The 22,559-nt window shown below is 43.3% G+C and overlaps 1 protein-coding gene across 2 annotated transcripts in view; it reads right to left on the bottom strand.

Annotated features, from left to right (window-relative positions):
• The window catches only part of KCNE2 (potassium voltage-gated channel subfamily E regulatory subunit 2), a 111,425-nt gene that overhangs the window by 72,647 nt on the left and 16,219 nt on the right, over positions 1-22,559 (bottom strand). Inside the window, exons 1-2 of one of the 2 annotated variants that reach the window (XM_065676898.1) lie at positions 8,937-8,965; positions 7,980-8,098 (exon numbers count right to left, since the gene is read on the bottom strand). The exons of the other annotated variant lie outside the window; for it this stretch is intronic. The gene's annotated coding sequence lies outside the window, so the exon portion shown is untranslated. Of the gene's footprint in view, positions 1-7,979; positions 8,099-8,936; positions 8,966-22,559 lie in introns of those variants that run through there. 2 annotated transcript variants of the gene reach the window in all.

Genomic DNA, 22,559 nt, shown 5'->3' with positions numbered 1-22,559 from the left:
CATTGACAACTCAGGCACCGTACTAACTGTGTGGGCAAACAGTTACTTGCCACTTTGAGGAGGACGCTTGGAGGGGGTTACCTGCCTGATTGAGACATTAAACTGCTGGATCTCATCAGGAAGCTCTCGTAAAGTCCAAAAAACAAAAGCAGTTGTTTGGAGGTAACAGCCCATTCAGACTGACAGAAAACACAATTCTGTATATCCCCCAATTGCATGTGAATCAGCCTGAAATATGTTTTCTGATTTACTCCCATTCAGACTCAAGCCCTGTTCCAGCACACATCAAGTCCAGCCAGTTCCTGCACAGAGCCACAGCAGCAGCCAGCTGCTCGTACCCACAGGCCACCAAACCCAAACCCTTTATCCAGGGGACTTTGTGTTTCGTTGAAAGAAATGTCTCCTTAGGCAGACGAGCCATCACCAGAGAAGGCTTCTCTTAATCACAGAACTGTTTAAGGTCAGTGAAAAGTCTTACACTGTACGCTTTATAACAACTCTTCTAACTTTCTTCTTTCCCTTTTTCTTTTTCCTTTCTCCTGTATGCTCACACGATCCTAACTCCAGCTAATATTAGAAGCTGAAACCCGGAACACACAGCTGAAACTGTTGAACCCTCATTTCCTATATGAAGAACATGTAAAGCCTTCACAGAAAATAATGATTCTTACTTTTGGATGTATCCTGGCTCCTGCTGTAGGGCTGGGATGGAGCTCAGCAGTTCCTCTGGACTTTCAGGGCATTGCTGAGAGTCCAGACAGAGCGGCAGCTAGGCCATCTGCAATGCTGGGGTTGTTTTGATGGTTTGTTTGCCAGAATTCTTTGTATTCCTTTCACGTCCCTCAAAAGTTCTCAGATTTTCAGGGAATGCAAGTCCACTTCAAAATTTTCATAGATCTCTCTTTTTTCACTCACACCAAAGGGACTGTTATGACCAGTTGAACAGACTGTGAAGAACAAACCAATGACAGAAAAAGGTAGCTTTCTATCTACTATAGAAATCACCTCTATAGTAGACAGGATAACTCCCTACCAAGTTTATCCATGGACAGAAGCTCTATTTTTCACTGATGCTCTGGGCTTCCCAGGAAGATCCTCCAGAACACCATTCAAAGCATGAACAAGCAGAAATCAGTGCTTACATGACTAAGCCTCTCTCTTCTGAATCGTGTCCTTCACTAATGGCATCCTCCCTTTCCCAGAAGAAGGACTGGTCAGCAGGTAAGGAAAGGACTTTGAAATAAACTTTAGAGCTGGCAGCCTATTCTTTTACCTTATTCGTCATGAAATAGAGGCGCCACAAAAATGTTGTCTTGATGTTTATAAAGCAAGGCCCCAGCTGTCAGTCAGCTTGCAGTTAGCCCCATACAAGAACTTCCATGCAAATATAGCAGTCCAATACTTCTCATCAAATGTACAATCCCAGTTTTCCATATTTATTTTTTTTTTTCTGCAAAGAAGCCTGAGGTGACTATCCAGATGGTAAACTATTACCAGTTTGGCACCAAAGTCTGGTCTGGTCTCTTAATAGAGCATTCGTCATGCTTACATATTGTATCATGTTCTAATTTATAAAGCAGTTATGCCCATCTGCAAGGCCAAATTCTGCTCTGTGCTACACAAGAGTAACCATGCTACAATAGGGATAAAGCACAGGAAAAAGCAGAATCTAGCCCTAGAATCTACACATCAAAAAGCTTTTAGAAATATGTAGTAACTAAGCCTACCTACATTTCGTCAGAGCCTAGGCTCTCTGAATGGGAAATAAATGGAAACCCTTTACAGTATTAACTGACACAATCAGAGTTCTAAAGCAACAAATCTTCATTTCCAAGGAAGGAGTTTTATCAGCAATGATACAAGCAGATATTCATTAACTGTATATGGGAAGTCTAACTTCCAATATAATAAAATCGAAAGGAAATCTGCAGTTGCCAGATAATACCTCTTGTTATACAAAGCAAATAATGATAAACCTTAGTCTTAATAAACCAGTCCCTGCCAAAGAGCCTGAAGCAAGAAGATGTGCATGGCATCAGTATTCAGGGCACTTTGCTTCCCTGGGGACAGCAGAGGTGATTTAACTTGTGCACGTAAAGACATGCCCATGATCTTTTGTTTGTTTGCATGGGGGAACATTTCTGGTCTGTATAATCTGCAGTCACTGGAGATGAAGCGAGGAATCAGATGAAAATGTTTCGGACTGCAGCAACAAACCTTCCCTGTAGGGAGGTGACACGTCCTCCTAGAGAAGCACTGAGGGCTGCACATCCTCTCCCATGCCAGATGATGGGAAAAAAATCTAAGTCTGTGTTCAGATTCCTCTTCCAGACCATCCATCCTCAGGATAATTCTTTTGAGGACAGACTGAAGCCCAGGCTTTTCCCCAAACATACGCATTTATGTTTTAGGCAAGCAGTGTTCCTCTATCAAGGCTTTGGTAGTTTGTATATACCAGTATAGTTCCACCTACTTGAGTGCTAGCTATTTAATCTCAGAGTCTGCGGTCCTTTGATTTGTATGAGGGAGAGATCAGAAAAACTGGTTTAGGTTTTGAAGGCCTTGAACAAGTAGGCACTGCTTGCTGTTGTTGATCGTGGGCTCTGATGTGGTACCCAGTGAATGGAGGCTATTGCATTACAGTCTGCTGTAAATCACACTTCTTAAACCCATCTCATTTAAAAAGAACTCCCAGATATAAATGCAGAATACAATTTAGCCTGACATGCTTGCCAAACACCAGTTTGCAAAACCAAAAAAGATAATATATGGTGAAAGGGACACAACCTCATCATCCCAAGGAGATGCCCAAAGCTGTCTGCGCAGCATAGCCCTGATACTCAATGGTTCGGCACCGCTCTGCCTTCCCAGCCCAGACAGGTTTGCAGTTAGTGCATGCATCAGCAGAATGGCTTGTCAATGTCCAGAAAGCTTCCAAAACTTTTCCTACAGTTATATTGAAATGTGTTTGGAAAAGTGTGTGATTAATTGCCAGAGGCTTGGTGACACCATTATGTGATTTCACTATTGTACAATGTGCCATTAACTTTAAGTTCCGGTGAAAGAAATAGGAAGAAATTGATTGTCCATACTGCACAGAACAATTGCTTTCTAACATAACACCTTGCTAAGTTGGCTTTGGTTTCACTGAAAAGCTTTATCTGGGTTGATGTGTTTTTCAGACCTATTCAATGCCTCTGGGAGCTATTTGTGAGACCAAGTGTTCCTATAGTTTTTGTACTATCCAAAAAGTGACCTGCCAGAGGAGTTATCACTTAGCCCCATAATAATTCTTTCAAGGAAACGGCCTAGAAAAGGGCACCCGGTATCCTGAAGAATAATGGGCCCAAAATTCATCTGGTATCAGCAATAAGTTTGTTACTTACGTATTTTGACAAATATAACTATGAGACCAGAAAACATTCAAGGTGCCTTACAGTAAAACTGTAAGGACTGAAAGCCAAATTAAAAGTTAACATAACACTGAATCATTTTGTATTAGAGTTTTACTCTAATTTCCTTTAGTACCCAACTGTACTACAGATAGCTGCTCCCGAGTTCTGAAATAAATTATTTCTCAAGAACAATCTTACATTTATATTACTATAATAACCATAACCTGTTGCAAACATTTGTATAATTGATTCAGTCTGTGCATAGGCACCACTTCACGCGCCATAGAAATTATTCCACTTACAAGTCTGCATCGAGCGAGAATGAAGTAGCTCTGCAGACAACTTGAGAAGATTGAGACTCATCTTACCTTGCTTGGGAAGAAAGCCTCTGTGGTATAGATTGAGTTACTTAAGTTGCCTGTACAATACGTAGGGTAAGAGAGACCATTCCAAAAGGCAACTGGACACAACCAAGATCAGAATTATCTCTCCATATGGACTCCAGAGAATTCCTCATCAACAAGTTTAAGCTGGATAGCTAGCATTTAAATGGCGATGCAGAGGTAAAGTAGATACTACCTGAAGTACTGAGCAATCTTTTTTCACTTTGAAATTGCTATGGAATTTGGCAAAGTAAAATATGCAAGTAAGATGTTGCCATGTATTTATCAGAGTTCATGCTGCTAATCTCACACAGAAGAAAAGAGTGCAAACTGCTCGCTGCTTGATTTTCTTTCTCTGAAATACAGAGCAGAATGAGTACGTGCTGGCTGTATACTGTTAAGAAGCTACTACTTCTCAGATCACAGTGAGATCTCTACTGAACAGTAAGGCATTTTTCATGTCTACACACATATCCTGCAGAAATAAGATTTTCTTCTTACATGTCCTTTTGGATTCAGGTGGTCAAGCAGGAGATAGCCTGAAAATAGGCAAGAAGGGCAGATGGCCTTGCTCCTTGGATTTTGAAAGTAGCTGAAATTACACTACAATTACAGAATTATCAGAAGGACTTGTCAAATAATTGCAAACTCCTAAATTATTCTTTGCAATACAGTGATTCATTATCTTATGATGAGGCTTTCCTCAAGAGATGCTGGATTTCCAGTGGATCAAACAATGACAGCAGATAACATTTTCTTGTAAGGTGGCTGAACACATCTTAGTAAGTGAGAATTCCTTGATGTTTCTAAGGAACTGAAAAGCTGACTTCTCAGGAAGAGTGAGCAGAGAATTCTGTAAGAGGAAGGACCACTGTGGCAACTTATACCAGCCGAAACTCTGCCTTCAGTTAACATGCGAGGAAATCATGGAGAAACCAGAATCAAGCCTAGAAAAAAAAGGAGGAAGAATTACAGAGGTAGAAAGGCATCAAACTGAAGTAAAATCAGAAATTGAGGGAGAAATAGAGAAAAAAAAAAAATATAAAGGAGCGTAAGAGAAAAAGGAAAGATAACTGAATGCAGAATCACCAAGCAAGCAAATAAACAGTGAACAGATGCAAAGAATGAATTGCTGGACAATGACCAGAAACATATCTGAGAATTGGGAAAAGAGGCAGAAAAAGGAAGGGAAAGAAGCCAAAAATCATAAGACCAGTGTTTTTATCTTCTTAGTATTTGTTTGTAATTGTACTGCATGAACCTAATTTCTTTTTTTTCTGAACTAGTTGGAAGTCTTGCTGAGAAACTGCAGCCTAGCGCTAACAAACACCATGCCTCTCAGAGGTTCCTCTGTTGTTAACCACACACCAGTACATCCTTTAGGGGTCTTCCTCTGTTCTCTCAGATATGGTTCATACAGATTTTCTCTCTGCTGTGTGAGATGCCTCTTTTAGCTGCCAGGAGAGGTAGGATAAATACAATGCAGCTATATAAATACAATGCAGGTTGAAGGAGGTGATTCTGCCCCTCTACTCTGCACTTGTGAGACCTCACCTGGAGTACTGTGTGCAGTTCTGGTGTCCTCAACATAAAAAGGACATGGAGCTGTTGGAACAAGTCCAGAGGAGGGCCACGAGGATGATCAGGGGACTGGAGCACCTCCCGTATGAAGACAGGCTGAGAAAGTTGGGGCTGTTCAGCCTGGAGAAGAGAAGGCTGCATGGAGACCTCCTAGCAGCCTTCCAGTACCTAAAGGGGGCCTATAGGGGTGCTGGGGAGGGACTCCTCATCAGGGACTGTAGTGATAGGACAAGGGGTAATGGGTTAAAACTTAAAGAGGGGAAGTTTAGATTGGACATAAGGAGGAAGCTCTTTCCTGTGAGGGTGGTGAGGCACTGGAATGGGTTGCCCAGGGAGGTTGTGACTGCTCCATCCCTGGCAGTGTTCAAGGCCAGGTTGGATGAAGCCTTGTGTGGGATGGTTTAGTGTGAGGTGTCCCTGCCCATGGCAGGGGGGTTGGAACTAGATGATCTTGAGGTCCTTTCCAACCCTAACTATTCCATGATTCTATGATTCTATGATACTTTTGCACTAACAGAAATAATGTATGCACTAGGCTACCCATGCTGCAATAGAATTAGCTCCTCTCTGTATTCAGGCTTAAACTACTGAAGCCCTCTGCCCTCTTTAGCAGGACAAGATACATCTCCTATGACTCTCAAGCTGCAGCTATAGAAACATAATTACACACAAATTAACCTATTCTTGATTTAATTTGAATTCTATTTGTGCCTGTGTTATTTGTAATGTAATACTCCTCACACCATTACATCCTTCCCACTCACATTATAGAAAGGTCTTTGTTCTCCTCTATGGTTCCTGCAGGCTGGGAGATTGCTTACCCTCTGTATTTAAAAAAAGCACACATACACACACAAACACATGCACGAGCACGATATGATGCTTAACCATCATCAGGTCTCCTCAAACTCCCACTAAGCAGATATAACTTTGCTTTCAATCAGTGTTCTAGACCCTTACTTCTATGGGGACTCAGCTACCTTTGAGGTGATGAATCACTATTTTAACAGATTATAATTGGTCTTTTTAATAGCTCTTAGCTACATTTCCTCTGTTTTTTTTTTTTTTTTTTTTTTTGGTTTGGTTTGGTTTGGTTTTTTCTTTATGAAAAGTGTTTCTACAATAAAACTTGTGAGAATACCAAAAACCCACAGAAGTACAGCCTGAAAGTCTGTGCAAAACATGCTAGCAAGCTCTGACCTCATAGCTACAGCCCAAGGGTTAAACAGATGAAGATATCATGTGACATATCCCCCTGCAGCACAGTGTTTGTCTTCGAGCATCTGTCTCTGAACAATTGTGTAATACAAGGCAATGAGGTGTCTGCAGGATCCATGTCTCTCAAAGTGAAACTGGAATCCCTCAGCTTACAGCCTTTCTGGGGTTTATCATGCCAGGCATTATGAAGTTTCATTTGCACTGCACATTACATAGCTCAATACACAATTAGAACTGTACTTCTAAGTGACAGGTTAAATTGAGTTCATTATTTTGTGTAAGAACAAATGATCCTCCTAGTTTTCCCCCTAGGCACATATAAAAATCTTTCTCCTCTTCTAAGGACTTCTCTGACCCTCTGTAAGAGATTATGTTTTACAAACCAAATTTTTAGGTAGGATAAGGCAGCGGGAGTTACTCCAGTTAATATAGCCAGTGCACCTTGTGGCAGTGCACCTGGCATCAAACTGACTGGAGGGAAATGGGAGTGGAGCAGCTTTGTGCAGCAAGTGGTGCTAGCTACAACCCTGCGTGACCAGCCAGCACAGGCTCAGGATGCTGCTGGAATGCGTCTGCTCCCTCATGGATAGACAAAGAACAAAATGTACCAGTGATGCAGTCTGCAATGCAGTAGCACTGGCCTTGGGAGAAATAACGCTCGCGAAAAGCACTCATGGTGTAAGAGCTGAATTAGGTTTCGGTCTCCAAACAGTAGCCTAGCCAGGGTGTAAATGTAGCATTGAAAGCTCTTTATGTTCTGCAGCAAGGATAATCTTTCTGCAAGTTCATACAGAGCAAGCCTAATACTCATCCCTCATGCAGACTTACACCCATGCCACTTCTGTTCACAGCCAGTTCTGTTATTCAGTAGGTATTCATGGTGCAAGATGCAAATTGATTAAATAAAGATGTCACAAAAGGTGCAAAATGTGCAGCCTGCAGGGCAAAAATCTAACTTCTGACAAAAAAACAAATAAAAATTAATAACTTTCTGTTCTCATACGAGAATTAGTTGCTGCATGCTTTTCTGAAACTGAAGTAATCTAGACAGAAACAATCCTTATTTAAAACAATAACCCCTGGGAAATCGAAGATATGAGCTGTATACCGAGCCTTCAAGGAAAGACACTGTCGTGGACTCATGCCATTGTGGTGGCATAAGTCCAATTTTAGAAGACGGTTCCCACTTCTACCCTAGGGAGTTTGTAAACTTGTACACAGCAGTTAGAAAATGAAGATGATGATCAGGTTGGCCCAGACTGTGTATTGGTTAAGTTGCCTGTTAGTTAGCTAACTCCCTTTGTAACACGACTGCTGTGAAGAATACCACAGTTCTATCAGTTTCATATGGTTTAACTGTGTCGGTTTCATAATTATCAAGATCCAGTTTAAAAATACATACCAAAAAAAAATGAGCTGACCTTTCAGCACGAGTGACTTCACTCGAAATTATCACTGCTTAGAGCCAGACATGCGTGTACACATCCTGCTGAACCTGTTTTCGGAGGGGTTATTTGCAGTCTAGAAGACAAATAGAGCAGTTATTTCTTACCAGTGATGAACATTCAATAGAATAAGCTGAATCAGTTGATTCAGTAAAAAAAATCAGTTTTAAACCTGCTCTTCCTCCCCACAAATGTTTTAAATGTTCCTTTGTAATAATTTTTAATGTGAATGTTTTAATGTAAAATATTTCCAAGCAGATGCTAAGGTCATCTGGCTCATGCTCAAAACAACTGAGATATTTTGCAGAGACCAAACAAAATTCAAGTTCATGATTTTGCAAATTTCTTGGACTACGCTTTTTTTTTGTCCTTAGAGAGGAAGTTCAAGATGTATCTTAAATTTACAAAGCCTCCTGTAAATGTGAACCTTGTTATAAAGTATCATTGCATTTCTTAAAATGATTACAGTTATCAGTTTCATGCAAGGAGCTAGGGAGAGGAGAAACACCTTGCAGAGAAGTGTGGTTAATACATAAACCATTGTGTTGGTATCAGGCCCAATTCTAAACTGGTAAATCCCCTTGTCTGCAATTGCTCTGCTGCAGGTAGTGAATTCATTTCTTTAATGAGGTTTTTATGCTGGTTTTCTAAGGAAACCAGGGTTATGTATTGACACAAACTACCCATACTCACTGACGCCTTTTGAAGCTATTGACCAATTTACAAAACTTAACAGAAGTTTCAAAGATATTAAATTCACCCAGTATTTCACAGGAACGAGCAGGCTAGTGAAGGACACACTTAAATTAGTGCAAATTACTACAAGGTATTATTAGACACCAGAGAAACCACATTACAAAAAAGATGTCTCCGGGAAAACCATTCCTCCTCTGTTTAGTAGGTCGAATAACCACCTGTTTGTGTCTTCTACAATTCCTTTTCTCTTGTTTTTTCTTTTTAACAAAGATTCATTCCCTAATGTCCTTGTACGTGCCTGTCTTTGAAAAGCACGTTACTGTGCTCCACCGACGACACACCGAAGTTTTTCATTGATTCTCCTAGAGTGAAAAGGAAAAGAAATTATTCCCATTAGACTGTGGGAGCTGGGTAAATGCTGGGATGGCACAAGCTACTCTTCTCACTGGACCACCTCCCTGTTGCTTTACAGTCCCACTCTGTTCCTTTCCTTGGGCTTGCTGAAAACCCTAGCAGAGAGGGTAATTGTCCAGCATGGATTAGTGTTTGAAATCCTAGTTTAAAAATAAATAAGTAAATAAAATCAGGCCTAATTCCAACATCCTTTGAGCTATAAAGCCCTCACTTAAGGTATGACAGAGTTAGGAACCTGCCATGCTGAAGTCATGGTTATTGTAGTGATGGGAATCATCTCAAGTGGTGTTTAACCCAGCAGGAGCTGGTAAGTCTGATAAGCTCTGAACAACACACAAAGTAACAGAGGAGTTTGTGAGCTTATGAGCACAGGAGAGGGTTATGCATCTGCTTTATTTAGGCTGCTAAGAACAACCATCAGATTCAAGGTCACCAAACTGAATATTGTTTAACATTGCCTTAGCAGAACCTTGAGCTCCTTTGACCAGATGCCACTTGGAGTTTCTGGTATCGCTTTTAGTTATTAACTCTGTTGGACAAGAGGCTTCTTGCCAACCGTCAAAAGCCAACCGTATCCTGGGCTGCATCGAAAGGAGAGTGACCAGAAGGTCCAAGGAGGTGATCCTGCCCCTCTACTCTGCTCTTGTGAGACCTCACCTGGAGTACTGTGTGCAGTTCTGGTGTCCTCAGCATAAAAAGGACATGGAACTGCTGGAACAAGTCCAGAGGAGGGCCACGAGGATGATCAGGGGACTGGAGCACCTCCTGTATGAAGACAGGCTGAGGAAGTTGGGGCTGTTCAGCCTGGAGAAGAGAAGGCTGCTTGGAGACCTCCTAGCAGCCTTCCAGTATCTGAAGGGGGCCTACAAGAATGCTGGAGAGGGACTCTTTGTTACGGACTGTAGCGACAGGACAAGAGGTAATGGCTTAAAACTTAAACAGGGGAAGTTTAGATTGGATATAAGGAAGAAATTCTTTCCTGTTAGGGTGGTGAGGCACTGGAATGGGTTGCCCAAGGAAGTTGTCAATGCTCCATCCCTGGCCGTGTTCAAGGCCAGGTTGGACAGAGCCTTGGGTGACATGGTTTAGTGTGAGGTGTCCCTCTCCATGGCAGCAGGGTTGGAACTGGATGATCTTAAGGTCCTTTCCAACCCTAACTATCCTATGTGTCTATGTTTCTTGAGATGTCTGTGTTTATATAGACTAGGAGAGAGGATGCTCACCAAATAATGCCAGCAACAGCAAAAATAACCCTTGCCCTGCAATATATCCTTCTTGAAAACAAAACACAGTATTTACAAGAAAAAGGGAATTAAAAGAGAGATGTCATGAAAGACCAGAAGAGAGAGGTTGAGAGACCATGGGAGAAGGCTGTGAGGTTGATGTAGCAAACCAGGTGAGGACAGGTATTCCCCCACTTCAAACAGAAAGCTGTCAGGAGTTGGGACTCACAGGACAGTGGCCACTTCATGTACAGGCACCAAAAGAATTTCTTGTCACCCTGCTCAGTCCAAGAGAAAACAGTGTGCAAAAGTGTTCCTCTGCAACTTACTAGCAGTTGTGAGATGCTGCTGCAGAAACGCACATATACTTGCTGTAGGCAGGACACCCTTGGGATCTGCCATCCAAAGTAATAGGGAAGAAGCTTTTCACTAAAACTAAAGGACCTTCTCAAAAGTGTATCTCTAATCCCCTCACAGGAAGGTACTGAAGTGGAAAAACTCTTCTTATTCTGTTGCCTTGTGCTCAATCCCATAAAAGCATGCAGTGCTGAAGTATCATTACAAAGAGGACCACAAAAACTTTGGAAAGATGTTACTAAAATAAACACCTGCAGCCAAAGAGCTGGCCTTTTGTTTGAATCCCGTCAGGGAAAACTTAGCTTGCACTCTCCTTTCTCTGACAGAAGCTTGAAAAGTCTATCCAGCCATGCACATTACCAGGAATTGAAGTATAAGCATGCCTGAGCGCTCAAAGTACACAAGTCTGTAAGTGCTCCTCTTACAGAAGTGGGAGGATAGATTCAAAAAAGCTTAAAAGCAGGACAGTGCTGGCTGCCTAGAAAACAAGTCTGACTACTAGTCAAGAATGGAATTCAGTTTTTAGCAAATTGTTACCAAGTGGATGACATTTGGGTAAGCAGAACTGCTGTGACCTAAATATAGGGTACATCCCTAGACTAAACAAAGGAACAGCCCCTCATTTCTGCGAAGAGCTCCTTTATCTGAAGAGATTGCTGGCTTTCATAAGGCTGCTTGTGTAAAATAAGACTGTTCCAGTGTAAGAGCAGGGACCTACACTCAGTCCTGCAGATCTCGCAGTTCAGATAAGCAGAGCCGTGGATATGTGAGGGAGGATCATTCACATGAATAATGTTGCAGGCTTAGCTTCCAGGGCTATTCTCTTTGGGTTGTCATGAACTGATGATGCTTAGCAGCAGTTTTATAAAATGAAGTTAACAGAGATTTTTTTTTTTTTAAGTGATGTTGCAATTTCCCCCTTGGACAAATTTAACAAAGAAATATTTCTTAGCGAGACAGTATAATTTCCGGCAAGAATTGTTACAGATGAAAAGTCAATCCCATAGCCTTATTCAAAGCTGTTGAGCTAGTAAAGTAACAAAAACTTGGAAAAAAATAAATGCCTTTGCCCTTTAAGGAGGACTCTTTAAGGAGGCATTGTCATATCCAAGGGTTGGAACTTAACATACATCTAATTGTACGTGTACATATACCAGAATTCTGTCAAGGTACAAAATCAGAAATGTAAGAGCCCCATATTTTCCAGACACTTGTACCTGGTTTAATAGGCTTGTAATTAGCACAATTACCTAAAACCAATCTTGCCAGGTTCACGGCACTTTCATCTCAGTTTTTAACTATTGTGATGTTCCTCTGAGCTATTACATGACATGCCAATAAAAAAGCAACAGTACAATGGTTTCCTTTGTGTTCCTCTCTCTTAATCTGCAAAACAGATGCAGCGAGTGCACTGGCCACTCCAGATTGCTTTCAGCGAAAAACATAACTTTGGCAGGTTAGTACTAGTTAAGGGGCATATGGTTTGCTATTCTCTGTGGAAAGATAGCCATAAGTCAGCCAGCAAATTCAGATTCTTATAATTAACAACAGACAAACATTTGGCTAAAAACTCATGAGGGTTTTTTGTTTGTTTGTTTGTTTTGGTTTTGCGTGGTTTTCTAACCATTTATGCCTCTTTCTTTTTTCTTTATTTTTCTTTATTTTTTTATTTTATTTAGGAAAAAAGAAGAAAACCCACACAGTAAATGGAGTAAATTATGTTGCAATTATCATAACGATGCCCTTGTTATTGTTTCAGAAAAATGTTTATTTTTTACTACGACCCTCCTGATCTGACGTGAATTAAAAGATGAAATGAAATAGATCTAGATTATTATAAATCATAATTTGGGGGCAGTCTTTTTCAAGTGAAGCCAAGTTAGCTTGTATTTTGCAAACCACTCAGCAAGAGAGAATAAAATACTTGCCTAGCTTGATAGGAGGAAGGTGACTTTAGAGGATAAGCCAACTACTGAACTTGTATATACTTTCCATTAACTTTCAGGGGAATCATGTGTGTGCTTCAAGTGCAGAGCCTGGCCTATTGCATTAGTCCTATTAGAGAAATTATGAAGCTTTAAAACTTCACGCCAAGAGGGACAGAGCACATCCCTAGCGATAGGCCTGCGTTATCTAGGGCTCTGCTTCAGAAAAGCACTTGTGCATACAGCATATTTTTAAGGTGCTGTGTAAGTCCAAGCAGAGGTTCAGCAAAGCTCTCGGGCACACACTCAATCTGACAGGCTTGCTTGTGGCCCTGGCAGACACAAAGGACTCATTTCTCACTTGTACCACTGCATCTTCCCTCCAACTAGCAATCACCAGTCTGCAGCAGAAATGGGATTTCGTCATGGGGGAACCTGTGTCTCTATGTGTCAGCACCAGGTTCCCAACTTTTATGGAGCTCTGATTTGTTTTGCTGAGGTCCTGCCAAGCCTCATAAGCTTTAAGTCTGGTCAGCCCCCACAGACATGGGGTAGGTGCTGAAGTTCACAACAGGGACCTGCTAACCTAAGCCTGGAATTTTCTGCTACAAAAAGCCTGCAGATTTCCTAAGTTGTCCTCATGGTCTGTCTGCACTACAGAGCTGAGCAGCTGGGCATTAAATGCTCAAGGCCTTGCAACATGGGAGGTGAAAATGAATGTTGCATCAGCATGAATGGGGACTTACTTATTCCTGTTCAAGAGAGCCAAAAGGACCTATGTCTTTCCTGTGGGAGAGGGTGGACAAGCTGTCAGGCTCTGGGCATGAGGGCTGATCAGACTGGTAAGGACAGGAGAATCCTGCACCCTGCACCAGCTCTTGCGACTGCCAAGGAGATGAGGTCAGACATTGCCAGAGGAGGGGCTAGGGGTCCTCTCCCTGCCTTCCTCTTCCGCCCTCCAGCAGGAACCACCACTTCACATAATCCAGCTCTTACCTCACCTCCCTATGGCTCTGGCACAGGTATAGACAGCAGAGCAATATCCGCTTTGCTGTTTTTCCACCTGTCGGGCACCCCAGGTGTCTACCTGCTCTGCTTACTGAATTAACCTGCACGGAGCTCTGCACTGGCACTGCTGCAGCCCTCCAGTGCCTGCTCACCATCAACTGCGGCCACCTGCAGCAGTCCTGCATGGTGCACTCTGATGCAAGCCACCCTCCAGTGTCCTGCCAAGAGTCTCTTCAGGAAAGCGTCAGGAGATGACAGTGATCTTGTGGTCCTCAAAGAACACATGCAAGTTTGCAAGGCGATCTTGTCCTTCTCTCCCAGTTGGACCTCAGGGGCAGTTATCTCTCTTTGGGGGAAGCCACTTCCAGTGCCAGAAGGCTGGCACCAAATGAAATTTCTACTGCACACCAACAAAAATATGCAGCTGAGTTTCTCCTTTTTATTTGCAAGCCACGTGCATCCCATATGCTTGCACACAGACCAATAAAAAACAGGAAATGGCTGTCACTGAAGGCTCAGAGCTCTGCCACTGTGGTGATGATGATACTTGTTAACAAAAATGTCCTTCACAGGCTTTTCAACTCATAATACGATTAACAAAGATTTGGTGCAGTATTGTACTTAAAAGTACAGTAGAAAATTTGGAACATTGATGAACCCAAGAACAACCCACACCAGCTTAGAGAACCATCTAGTCCAACACCCAGCAGTGTGCAGTGTCCAACAGCATACATCTAGAGGTATCTACAAGAACAAGAGAAAGAAATATCTTGCCTCCTTGATATGCTCTTCCAGTCTCCAGCAGCCTACAGCTCCTGAGCTAAAGACAGAGGGTTAAGTTGTTTGGGGGTTTTATTTATTATGGACCTCAGTGAATTTTTATTTCACTAATTTCTCTCATCCCGCCCTGAAGCCCATCAAGGCTGGGAAGTCCTGCACTGGCAGGTTTTCTCCATTCCTGTTCATTATCATCCATCTGGCCTGTTCTCAGGTTTGAGCTCCCACTGTAAGTTGTAGACACTTTCGTCTTGCTAGGACTCCATGGAAACCTGTGTGTCCTGTGAATCAGAGCAAACTGGCTAGTCCAGTATCCTTTCTGTTCGAGGGAGAGTTGTACTGAGGAACAGCCAGCATAGTAGTTTATCACCAATTTGCCACATCATCCCAACCCAACAAACATAGGGAACTTTGTTCACATGGTGCCTAATAGCTGAAAATGTTCTCAGGGGCCTAACTAGCCTTATTGCAGGACTGAACATTTCAGAAAGGGAAACAAATCTGCCTTCATCCCCCCCGTCTTTACACACAGATGAGTAAACAAGGAATGACAGAGAATGAATATCCAATGTATAATTTGTGCACAGATACCCTTGTTTATATACTGTTTAATATACTATTTAATATCGATGACATAGATAATGGGATTGAGTGCACCCTCAGCAAGGTTGCAGATGGCAGCCAGCTGAGTGAAGAAGTCATTACCCTATAGGGAAGGTTTGCCATTCACAACTACCCTGAGAGGCTTGACGAGTAAGCCAGTGCGAACCTTATGAAGTTCAAGAAGGCAAAGTGCAAGGTCCTGTACTTGGGTTGCAGCAATCCCCAGTATCAATACAGACTGGGGGATGAATGGATTGAGAGCAGCCCTGTGGAAAAGGACTTGGAGATACTGATGGACAAAAAGTTGGACATAAGTCGGCAGCCCAGAAAGTATCCAGCCAGTCATATCTTGGGCTGCATGAAAAGAAGCATGGCCAGCCAGTGGAGGGAGGTGATTCCCCTCCTCTGCTCCACTCTGTGAGATCCCACCTGGAGTACTGCATCCAGATCTGGAACAAGACAGACATGGACCTGCTAAAGTAGTCCAGAGGAGGGCCAAAAAAAATGGGGCCTCCCATTTGGGAAGGCTGAAGCAGCCCTCCTGTGAAGAAAGGCTGAGAGAGTTGGGGTTGCTCAGCCTGGAGAAGAGAAGGCTTCAGGGAGACCTTACTGCAGTCTTTCAATATACAAAGGGGGCTTGTAAGAAAGATGGAGAGAGCCTTTTTTTACCAGGGTCTGTAGTGACAGGACAAGAGGCAATGGTTTTAAAATGAAAGGTAGATACAGACTGACATAAGGAAAACATTTTTTATGGTGAGGGTGGTGAGACACTGGAACAGTTTGCTCAGAGAAGATGTGGATGCCCCATCATTAGAAGTGTTCAGAATCAGGTTGGATGGGGCTTCAAGCAAACTGGTCTAGTGAAAGATGTTCCTGCCCATGCCAGGAGAATGGACTAGAAGCTTTGTGAAGGTCCCTTCCAACCCAAACCATTCTATGTATCTAAGTATGAAAAGGGTACAAGCCATCCCAAAAATCAGTGTCTCCCTGTGATTGCCACAAAATGCGAACACAAAAGATTGTGAATATGACCAAGATAAGCAACTGAGAATGATGCTGGCAGCACCGACCTGCTTTCCTTACTGTTGGGCAAGGGCAAATCAGGCATTCCCCCGCCTGTCCTGTTTCACGCTTGCTTCAGTTCATTCCCTTTCCCACAAGAGGGTGATGGTCATCCCTCTCAGGGCAGCACTACAAAACTGACTCCCGGGGTGGAGGCAAGATCAGGTGAAGCAGTTAGAAAGCTCTAGGTCATGCAATGAGCTATAAACCATGGCTGTGCAGGTTCTTTCACACTCCAGTTACCTAGCAAACCACAAACATAACTGCTCTATCATAGCCTACTGACAGGCTCCTGTTTAAAAAGCCAGGATTTAGCAGTCCAAAGACGGAGCTAGAACATGCCTTTTCTCCTAAAACTTTAGGCCTTGCTGGCGGTTGTCTGGCTGCACCATCCTTCTTCCTCCTGTCTGACCTCCTCTTCTTCCCACAGGAGCACAGCCTCCCGGTGTGCCAAAACCAGTGTTACAAACCTACACAAGAAATGGTTCAGTAAATCAGCACAGATTCCCAGTGCCTTGTTGCATGAGGATAGCAAACATTATGCACAATCTCAGTAGTTCATTAAAAGAAAAGACAAATCAAGGCATTGCTCGTTGGGTTTCTTTTTTTCTTTTTTTTCAGTTTGTCTGTTTCCAAATACCTAATAATAAAACATTAGCTACATAAGAAATTATTCACACAGACACTGGGCTTTAAAGGGAAGTTAGTAAGCAGCAGAAAAGGCTGCCTGCATGATTTGTTAGCCCTGGAAGGAAAAGACAGCAACTAGCACAGTGGAGTCCTGGTCCCAGCTTAGGGCTCCAGAGCATGCCTGTAATACTCCTAATAAATAATCTTGAGCATATTGCTGAACTTAGATTCAGGTCCCAGGAGCTCTCCCAGGCTCCCCTTCCACAGCAACCTTACAGTCCCCATAACAACCTGGCTAGCTCAGCTATCCCTGTCTTTCTCCACAGCCCTGTTTCCCACTGCTCTGTAATAAAACACTCAGCCTTATGCCCTAAATTCCTTTCCCTCTTCTCTTCTGCCATTTCTGCTTACACTCCTTTCTCAAGCATCCCCTTTGTTCCTTCATCCCATCCTCACAGTGACCTGTTCATGTAGGACTGCAGTGACAAGCAAAGTGCACTTCAGAGGTGCCTGACTGGGATACCTAGCACATCTGCTCCAAATCATAAGAGACAATTAAGGAATTTGCTCCACAGAAAACAGGAATCTGGGTTTTCTTACATTCCTCTGTCCCAGCGAAGGCTTCTCAGTATGATCCAGGTGCTTTTACCATACCCAACCCTTACCACTGCAGAAATCAAGAATGTTGATGGTCTACGTGGCCACACCTGATGCTCTTCATTCCCACATTGTGCTCTGATGACTTTTGGTGCAGGTTTGTTACAGGTAGTGGTTTTCAGACTGTGGTTCACATACCCCATAGAGAGTTTTGTCTGTGGACAGAAGCATTCCTCCCTACCTTTAAGGGGATCTACAAAAGGACATGTTATACTTGCAAACACACATGTCAGCACCTCTCCTGAGAAGTTGTTAGGGTCCACAGACTGGAAGGACTTGAGAACTGCAGCACAGGAGGTCGAGGGCAGCTTGTGCCCATGGTAGTTGAATGGTGGGTTGTGAATGGCTCTGAAATAACAGGTTGTGTGGTTGCTTGATGCATCTACAAGAGCTTTCTATTTCTTCCAAGCCTCCAAATCGCACCAGGTATCTGAAAACTTGCTCAAGCCCCTCCTTTTCCGTCTGCTGAGCAATTACAAAGAACCAAAGGTCTAGAAAGTATTTCAAACAAATTACAGTCACTTGTCAACCAGCACTGACTGAATTATGAACTGAAAATCTATAGTTAGCCTGAATGAGGGGTGGTAGAGGGCATCATGGACTGACTACATGTAGACTAAATTTGTCTTTTCTCAGGCTGGCTAAAAGTGATTTGTTTAGAAATGTGCTGCTTTGGGGGGAAAAAAAGAAAAAAAGGAAAAGGTCTTTTTGTAGTTACATCTTTTCTTTTTCAAACCCATCACTATAAGCAGAAAGCCCTGGTATTCTGCCCTTAAAGCAGGCCCGCGCTGCACACACATCAGCTTCATGCCTGCAGAACAGGCTGCAGTACCCCAGCGCTCTGCACCTTTCAAGAGAGAATCTCAACTCTTCTGCAAATGCTGCTGGAGTTGGGTGATGGAGTGTTTGCCAAGGGCAAAATGAGAACAAAAAGCCCTTCCCTGTCCGGCCACTCCCTGCCTGCCTCCCTCTCCTCGCTGCACAAAACCAGTAATTCTGTGTGTGAATAAAACATGTCTGTTTGTGTAATTTTGGACAGTGGAACTGCAGAATTCAGCTGAATACACCCCTGATCTGTGAGAACCGAAGCACAAGTGCTCTCATTTCCCCCCTTCAGCCACCTCTTTCAACAAAGTTACCCTTCTGAGCCATCTATTTATTTCCCTGAGGCTATGCTGCTGCTAAAAGAAATGAAATGTTCACAAGATGGTAGAGTAAACCTATTTTGAAGAAACAGGGAACAAAACCTGGAACGACCATGTATCTGTCAAAGCCTAACAACTCCAACACCATGAATTTCTTTCCCTGACCTGCCTTTGTGCATTATACTTTGACACTGAGCGAGGCTTTCCAGGGCATTGCTACACTTCATGAGGCCATGCCCAATTTTTAGATGCTGGGTTGCCATGGGGAATTCACAGCATCCAAGATACGGGGGCCTCTGTTCCCACAGTGAGGCATGAGAACAGCACGCCTTAAAGCAAGAGCCACAAAGTGCAGTTTGCTGAGCCAGCCAAAGGAAATGCCAAAAACATGGGTATGTCTCAATATTGTCCCTCTCCAGGACTCAAATGCCATCAGCAGTTTTCAGAAAAGTCCTCTCCCTCCCAAAGCCAGCTAAAGGCTTCTCAGCAGTGCAGGTAAACCTGAACTTTGTTGCTCCAAAACTAAGGGGCATGGGGAGGAAAGAGGTAAATGAAAGGGTAGTGCTAGAATCAGGGGATGGAGCCTGGAAATCCAGGCTTTGCTGGTCCTGCTGGCTTCCAAGGAAGACAGTTAGGGGCAGTGATTCTTGCTGGCAGGATCACCACCATCCCAGACACCCAGACACCCAGACACTTCCCTGGGTAGCAGCAGCATCCTGCCTAGACTTTCCAAAGCTGACAAAAGAGGCAGTGGGATGTTTTGCCCTCTCATCACTCCTACACAGGCGGCTGCTGTAGGTAACTGTGCAATCTGCCTGTGTCTGGCCTTCCTAGTCGGTGCACAGTAGTATCACAACTTGCAGTCATGCTTTGCTTTTCTAAATACTGCCTTAAGAGCTGGGCTAGGTAGCTGCAGAGTACATCTATACAGTCAGACACAGCATGCAGCCACACGTTATCTCTGCCCAAGCCAAGAAAGTGCACATTGATGCCAGTTCCAGCCCTTTGCCACCAAGGAGCATGGGACTACACCTACCCTGCACATCTAAGAGCAAAGCACACCTCCTTGCTGCCAACACAACTCTGCTCCAGCACACAGAAGTACCTTGTAGGCCAGACTCAAGCGTGGAACTAACATGACACTTACTTCACCTGCTTCCACAGCCATATAAACCCACAAGTCCTCTCACCTTTCCTGCAGGTTCAACTGATTTAGCTGATGGTGTGCCCCAGATAGGGCTCCAAAGGGGTTGCAGAGTGAGTGCTTCCCTGAGTCACTTGTGATACAGATCTGTATCCGGCCAGGGAGGAAAGGGCATGGACTTCAACGTTCCACAGCAGGGGTGAATGGGGGGAGCCTGGAAATAAGAGAGGTACTCTCAATCCACCTTCCTTTTATGGCTGATTTGGTACAGGGGGTGTTTTCTGGGCACATTTGGTCAGAGCAAGATCATAGCAGGTAACACAGACTGGGAACATCATGATCTTCAGTGAGGTTGGGTACAAGAGAGAGGCTTCTTTCTCTGACACTGTCAAAACATTGCTACTGCCATAACACTCAGAAACAGAACCTTTAGCTGCTTTCTCAGCAGAGAGGCAGATGAACATGGACCTCAGCTGCTCCTGAGGCAATTTATCAGTGGAACTAAGTATTGAATCCAAACATTTACAGTGAAGTTAAGGTTGCTGTGCCCCACCTGGGCTGCCCAGCAGAGCTGGTCTCAGCCTGAAGTATGTGGTGTCAAGGACTTCATCATTTCATGAAGGATGGGCCACAGCAAAGATACATTGCTATGCCTATATATAATGAAAGACAATGGCTTTGGTTAATCGGTAACTAGGAAACCTATCATATGCCTGATGTTCAGCCACTGACCTGAAGTTACATAACAAAACCACAACATTCATTCAAGCTTCTCCATAATATAGTGGTGTGTGTAGGAAGACGAGGAGGGGGGAGCCAAAAACAAGTAAGTTATTCTTGCAGATTTGATGAGAGGTTCATGGGCCAAACAGTTCTGCATGAAACCCAGTAATTTTTACTTCCCTGCTTAAACTTGAAACCAGCCAAATTGCATGCGGTTTGTGCTATTGCTGTGAACAGCTTCTATAGCCATACTTAGAGCAGCAGTAATTAAGCTATCACAGCTATACATCAGTTAATAAATAACATAAATAACCATATAAATGTCATGCCTTGATGCTAGGACTTGACCAGTTCAAGGAAATTCTACAGTCTTTGGCACAACGGAGTATTCTAAGAATTTGTACATAATCTGCTTTTTTGCAAACCTTTTGAGAAGGAGCTATTTACATGGTAAGCATGTTTTTCTTCAAGAGATTATACTCCTTCCAAGTCAATTAACTACATTCCAATGAAAACAGGGAGAATTTTAAATAAATGATACTAGCCTGTTCATAAAGAAAGAGAGAGGGAGAATGAGAACACAATGGAGACTCTGAAATTGTGGTCACTTAAATAAAAACCCTTCTGTGCACAGCTGAAAATATTTTCTCTCCTAAAATACTGACATTTTACCATGGGAGAAAGAACAAGAGCATTAATCTTACAGGGGTTTTCACTTTTTTTTGGTTGCCAGAGTGTCTCTGTTACTGCTCCACGTTATGATTGCTATATTAAAGACATTAATTACACAATTCAGTGACAGAACAATCAGAAGGAAATAAAAAAAGGGGAGAGAAGTCTTCTGTGGAATCAAAGCTGAACAAACTGCAGGACAAAACAGCAAGGATCGAGATACAGCAACTTTTCTTTGCTGACAGCACCACTGACCTTTCCAGCATCTTAGGTAAACAGCGTATCTTTGCATTAGCCCACAGTACCACCCAAAAAATGACAACCTACCATAACAGATGAGGACGGGTTCTGAGGCCAGGTGTTTATACAGCCATTACCCAGGAGCTCTGATGCAAGGGGAGGTATCAGAATGACATGTCAAAAGCAATTTTTAACCCCAGTGGTCCAGTTTGCTTTGACAGCTGCTACTCCTGGTCACCCCATCATGTGAAAAGCAGCTGCCTTTCAAATGTCATTCAGCACAGAGCAGCTTCCATAGTAGCTTGAGCTGCTAACAGGCTAAAGGAGGAAAACACTGCATCACCCAAGCTGCCATCTTTACTACTGAGGAAGAAGAGGACACTCAGTCTGAAAGCACTTTTCTGTGCAGTTATGTTTGAACAAAAAGGAAGATCCCAACAGCTGAATTCACTCCCCCTGCCTGCCTCAGATCCGCCAGTGGGGAGCCAAGCTGAGCTGGGAACACTTGAATGCTCAGCTCTCATTCAAGTCAACACCTCCAAATCTCAGTAAATGCCCCACAGCATGCAGGCATCCTCTGAAGGTGCAGCATTTGCACAAAGCCAGGGCTGCCAGAGTCCTTCGAAAAGAATAGGTCCTGTCTGTCACATGGAGAAAACCACCAGGTATAAAACAGGTTTGGATATCAATGACCTGTAGCTTGGGCATTATGTACTTAGAACTTACAGATGTATTTTTGGTACTGCAAATTCCACACTTGCGTGCACATGTCCAACCCTCCATCTTCAAGGGAAACCTATCTGCGTATATTCAAAGCCAGAGCCAACTCTGACATTACTCCTCACTTGTCACATTGATAAAGCATGAGTCATATTCAGATGTCAAAAAGGGTCCATCCGCTCAAAACTTAAAAAAAGCTCTACAAGTCTCTCTCAGGTCAAATCCCAGCCTACTGGATTCTACATCCATCCTGCGAGGAGCCCCCTCTGAAAAGGGAAAGACTACCGTTGCTGTTAGTATTTCTATTCCCTTAACACTATGGACCAGGGCCCCTTTATTTTAGGCACGTACAAACAAATCACTCAAACAGTCCTTCCCTTGGGTGCTCCCCAGATAGGAGTGCCTAAAATCTTTCATTTGTCTAGACCTCCCACTTCCTACAAGAACAAGTTACATCAGGATTTATGAATGTGAGAAAATAGCTGAAGTTCATCTTCTGTGAGCTGAGCATTGCCAAGGTTAGAAAGACACTTTCCCCGAG

The sequence above is a fragment of the Lathamus discolor genome, chromosome 4 (genome assembly GCF_037157495.1).
Source record: "Lathamus discolor isolate bLatDis1 chromosome 4, bLatDis1.hap1, whole genome shotgun sequence".
Classification (NCBI taxonomy): domain Eukaryota; kingdom Metazoa; phylum Chordata; class Aves; order Psittaciformes; family Psittacidae; genus Lathamus; species Lathamus discolor.
This window is presented reverse-complemented; position numbering and strand designations above follow the sequence as displayed.